The sequence below is a fragment of the Ochlerotatus camptorhynchus genome, unplaced genomic scaffold (assembly GCF_037179485.1).
Source record: "Ochlerotatus camptorhynchus isolate MF236.1 unplaced genomic scaffold, CSIRO-AGI_Acam_v1.1 ptg000336l, whole genome shotgun sequence".
Classification (NCBI taxonomy): Eukaryota; Metazoa; Arthropoda; class Insecta; order Diptera; family Culicidae; genus Ochlerotatus; species Ochlerotatus camptorhynchus.
In genome coordinates this window covers 2,541,089-2,547,088 of record NW_027040824.1, presented here as the reverse complement: position 1 = coordinate 2,547,088, position 6,000 = coordinate 2,541,089, and positions in this window count along the sequence as shown.

Sequence of the window (6,000 nt, the reverse complement as noted above, 5' to 3'; positions counted from 1 at the left end):
TTGCTGATGCCCGTGGCATACCTCATTGCTCCACTTTCGCACGCTGCTTTCAAGAACAATAACAACCGAAAGCCCCAGCAATCCTCGCCGAGTCAAGCGATGAGGCATCAACTCGTACAATCCGCGTGAACGAAAATACACACAATCGGTGGCAGATGCGGATGTTTATCCGCATATTTATACACATCCACCATATAGCATTGCAGTGCCTGTGCCTACCTACTCGGGGCCGCCTTGCCGTTGTATTCGGTGGATAATGCATAATGTATGTTGAGCTGGGTTGTTGTTGGCGGTGGAACATCAGTAGAGGGGCCGAAAGTAAGCATACCGGAGATGGTGCAAAATAAAAATGCAATTTTGGTGCATCACCAGAAGCCGCTCTCTCGCAATTGGAAACACCGCACTCTGTCTTCCTGGTATGGTTGGCTTCCCGTCGGTCGGTCGGTCGTTGGTCGGTCGGGTGGGTGGCTTTGGGAGTGAAAAGTTGCGTTATTCCCCATCGTTTTGTGGCGGCGGAGTGAGCCTCCATGCCGACGGCACGAGGAGGGAAATTGAAAAATGAATGGATAGCGATGGTTCAAATATTTTATTATGGCTTACCAAATTTTTGATGAGCTTTTTTTTATTCAAATATAACATTATTTCATATTTTTTATGTACACGCGTTGGAATGCCGGTTCGAGGAAGATAAAACGCGTGTTGTAGCGTTGAACGAGGAAAAACGAGTAAAGCGCGTTGTTGTGTGTGGAGACAAGCGCATCAAACTCAGAGGATCGACGGTGGTGGAAAACTGAACTTTTCGGTATCCCTTTGTGATCCGTCTGTGTGTTGTTGATTTTTTTTTGTTCAACCTCCATCGTTCTCTTTTTTTTTTTTGGTTCTCTGCAAGCTGACAGGAAAACAGTATGCGTGTAGCAGCACTGACCGGATAATGTTTCCAAATTTAGCACGTCAAAAAGGAAAGTTCTGGGGATGGCTACCACCAGCGCAGCCCCCATTTGGTCCCTGTGATTTGTCTGGACACCACTTCAAACATAGCAACTCTAAAAATTGACGGAAAAGCTGTGTGCTCTTCAATATTTCATATGCATTTCTATATTTGACTATTGAAATGTTCCTCGTTTTTCTTCTTTGCTCGGGTTTGTTTGATTTAACAAACAGAGCCAAGTGCATTTTTGATATCACAAAATAAATGTTCGTGTGCAGAGATTTCTGTTTTGATTTATCAAGTATACTTTGTAAATTTTTGATTAACGGCACGTGCAGTTAGAGTGAAATTTATTCCCAGATTTTGACTATTGTATGCATCGTAAGCGTAATCGTATGCACAAATGTCTAGTCCATGATGATGATGATGGTTCCACTTCTTACCTCTACAAAGGTTTAAGCTGGACGAGATCTTTAAGATAGTTGAATATAAACAATTTAACCATGTTTGCAAACAAAATCGAGCTGCAAAACCATGCAAATGAAACAGAAATTTCTGCATAACTCGAGAACTAATCAAGCAAATGGAACCAAATTTGGCATGTGGAGGCCATAGGGGGTAGCCCCTTAGATAAGATAGGGGGGGGGGGGGGCTACGCACACCACTACGTGTACGTGTACCAATCAGTTGAGCAAAATTCAGTCTTGTGAAACCGCGTTGAATTTGGTATTAGCGAAGTGGAAAAATAACTTGGAGTGTAAAGATACTATTGTTTCTGTTTTTTTGGATCTAAAACGCGCTTTTGAAACAATTTCTATGCCCTTATTGTTAAGATCAATCAAGCGCTTTGGAATTACGAGTATTGCATATAAATGGTTTAAAAGCAATTTGTCAGCCCGAACTCAATGGACTGTTTCTAATGATTCTGATTCCAGTCCCGTGGGGAATAACCTTGGAGTGCCCCAGGGAAGTATATTAGGGCCCCTAATATTTATTATGTATATTAATGACTGTTTTATTCATTGCAGCTAAGGATTTTGATGATGCCATTTTACACTTGAATGAAGATTTGCGTTCTCTAAGTAGATGGCTGAAGTGTAAGCAGTTGAAATTGAATACAAGTAAAACTAAATTTATGGTAATTTCACATAATCAATTAAATGAGAACGTCTCTGTTGTAATTGATGATGATGATGATTGACGTTTGACGTTTGATTTTGAGATGTAATAGATTCACTTCCTCAACTTTGACGCTAGATGCCTTACAATGGTTGTCGATGAAGCAAAGAATTGTATATTTGACTATGGTGTTCATTTTTAAAGTAGTTAACGGTTTGCTGCCTCGATATTTGTGTGATCGAATTGAAAGAGGAAGTGACTTTCATAGATATAATGCTAGAAACGCGGTTCAAATAAGAACACCACATTTCTTGACTTGTCCCTAAAAAAATTCATTATATTTTAAAGGAATAAATGTTTTCAATTCGATGCCTAGACATATCAAACGTTCAGCAACACTAACAGAATTTAAAAGACACTGCATTTCACACGTGAAAACTGTCTTTTGTACAGTTATCCAGTGATTTTTTTATGAATTGACAAATTATGTATCTTGACGAAGTTAGCTCTAACGGATTATTTTATATGGATAGCTGTCATAACGACTTTTTAATAATTATTGCAACACAGCAAAAACTATTTCTTTTCACCACGATGGTGATGATGAATTTTTAATATTTGATTTAATAGTAGTAGATTTAAAAAAAAAAAACAGTCTACAAAGATTTGAGCCTCGCGAGCGTATTACGGAAATAGAAGACTGAATTTAAAATTTGATGAAAAAAAAAATGCAATTTTGAAGCTTATTTGGAAGATACCTTGTGTTAGTAGTAAGTTTTCTGGCAAATGTTGGGGGTCCGTGAGCATTCCTAATATTGTTGAAAATTAGTGTTATAGGATACTTTGTTGATTGTTCATTAACTCTTGATCGCTTGTATACTTATACTACACTTTAATTATCTAATTTCATGCCACGTTCAACTGTAATGCCTAAGAACCAATTGCCATCAATAACTTTGTTGTGGAAAAGATTGAATTGAACTGATTCTTTGACATAAATAGCAACACAGCCAGAGTACCTTGAATGTCACAAAAAAGCAGCAGCTTCATATCCCGGAATGCTATACTGATCAAAAGTTTATATTTCTACAATATGTGTTTCTGCTAATAAAACCAAAAGTGGACGATTTGCTTTTACAATCGGACGTAATGCTTCCTAGCTTGTAGGTAATCCGGCAATATTCAAATACAAAATCTCTAATTTACTCACATTACTACTGGAACTTGGTTGCTATTTATTGAAATGAAGGCTGATCTTTATTGATCATATAGTTTTTTGTACACCAAACCATCTTGCCCGTTTCTACAATTACTGATTTTGTGTGTTTTTGGATCCAGTTTAGTTTTCAAAAAGTTGCGAGTATTTCGAGTTCTTATCACAATTACCGGGCGAGCCTTACGGTTGTTCGGTTTTTTACTTTCAATCTTACTTTTATCATTTTCAATTTCATTTTTATTTCGCCCACGGCTGAAAGTCTCGATAGTAAAGGAAACTAACTAAACTTTATTTTTATTCCTATCCATACTTTTGCCGTCCCCTTGTCCGTTTTTCAAAGCATCTACGAAACTACGTCATCGGTAGAAATCTCTTCGTCATGACTACTACTATTACCATCGGGGATTTGACACGATTCAGAAGGAACCAGCCCAGATCCACTGATATTTTTCATTGCAGCTAAATTCTTGTCCACAATAATTCTCGCAAAGGAACTAGTCATATTTTCCAATCTCTCATTTAATAATTTTTCAAGTCCGCCAACGGCCTCATTTAGGGTACCATTTACATTGATGCGGATAGCTTCCATACCGGTCTTCAACGCGTTATCAATTAGAGCAGCAATCAGGTCTCGCATGTCTGTGGTCGAGGCCAAAATAGGAGATATTCTGTTCACTTCTTCCTTAATATTTCTAGCCTGATTCGATCTCGTGGCTCGTCACAACTAGACACACAATCGTCACACTTGTATAGAAGATTAACATTGTCCGTGACAACCTTTGTCGTACTCCTAGTAAGTGTAGTGCATCTCATGTGGAACACACGAGAGCACTTATCACTACAGGTTAACAGAAGATCGCCACTACCACCGACTTACACTCGTCACATTCCATTGCTACCTAAACACCGTCAACGGACGCTGCATGCACAGGGCATAGAGGAAAAATTCTAGATTAGGCTGGAATTAGGGCGATTTCACCACCATAGCTACTATAGGAAAGCAATTTCTTCCTTTCAGTACGCCATGGCAGTCGAAAATTTTACGAGAACGAACAGCTTTTGCAACCTGTTCTCCAACTTATCCTGTTAACAATTACACTTGGGCTCGAGTTGCAATCAATCAATCGTGGCACACAACATAATTTTACAAGTAATTTAAATAATATTTTCACTGCCCAACAGATTAAACTACACTTATTGTTGCTATTAAAAAATGTGGTGGCACGATAAATAAACAAAATTGCACCGGTAGAGTTTAAGATATTCTTCATAAAAGAGAAATGAGCAATTTTAAAGATAAAATGTCACTAAAAAGTAATGAAATGTTTCCTAGAAATAACTAAAATTCCTTTAAAAAAATTATAAAATGTGCCAATAAAGAAGGTGAAATGTTCCATAAACTTCGGTGATTTGTATGGAACATTTCATCTTGTTTATTGGGGACGACCCCGGCGTAGTGGTTAGCATCCATACCTCTCACGCCAAAGTCACGAGTTCAAACCTCACCCCCGAACAAGTCACGAATGATCCAAGAGCGTTAAAGTGACTATAATAAAAAAAAAATCTTGTTTATTGACACAGTTAAAAAAAAAATTATTAGAGGAAGTGCACCAAAATTGGCCATAGGTTACTTTCTAATCAAAGTGTTTTTATGTTACTTCATACGCAAAGTTTGCGATTTTCAGAGTTAGTTGGAAATGCTATCTAACATTGAAGCTTTAGTGTGATAATTTATTAGCTAGAGATAATTTATTAGCTTAGAAGAGGGTAGGTAGATAATTGTGTTAGAGTGCGGCAGTATGAAAATTGAATAGAAGTTGAAAATGAGCGAAGGGCCATTAATGCGACAGTGCAAGTCAATCACACACTTTTTTCCTAAACCGTACGGTGTACGCGGAGATTTGAAGTATGTCTTCAAAGCGCTTGATTTTGCTCAAATACTGTCTGCGACCGTGGAATAGTTATAGCGACGTTTAATCACTACCTAAAGCCACTAGTTGCCATGTGTTAGGCAAAGAGTGTGCGTTTGACTTGCACTGTCACATTAATGGCACTTCGCTCATTTTCAACTTCTATTAAATTTTCATACTGCCGTACTCTAACGGAATTATCTACCTACCCTCTTCTAAGACCATTATCTAGCTAATAAACGATCACACTAAAACTTCATGTCATATAGCATTTCTAAACAACTCCATAGGTTCCAATTTTGGCCACACCTCAGAAAACCGATTCGATTACAATATTTGTGCATTTTGTGGTCGAAATGTTTATGTATACCGATGAATATGATTTGTACCAACAAATTGAAAACAACGTAAAATATCGTCAAAAGGTGACCAAAATAGGAACATGGCCAATTCCGGTGCGTTTACTCTAATTCAATTCATAAATTTTAGGGAACATTTCATATTTTAAAATCTTCTAATGGAGAAATCCTAACTGTTCCCTTAAATATATTAAACGTACAGATGAGCTCTTTTATAACCTCGCAACCGGTCGTCTCTTTCGGCTTTCTCGATAGTCATAGCAAGCGAGCACGTGATTGGTTGATTGCAGCCTAAAATTATACATTACTTTAATCTTTATGCCAAACAAATCTTACAACAATTCTGAATCAAAGGGTGTGAAATGAATTTGAATCCATCAATAAATGGCCATGTTATAAGCGTTTAAAACCTAATACTATTTCGTTACACAATTTTTGGATTTGCACCCCAGTATAGTCCACAAAGAC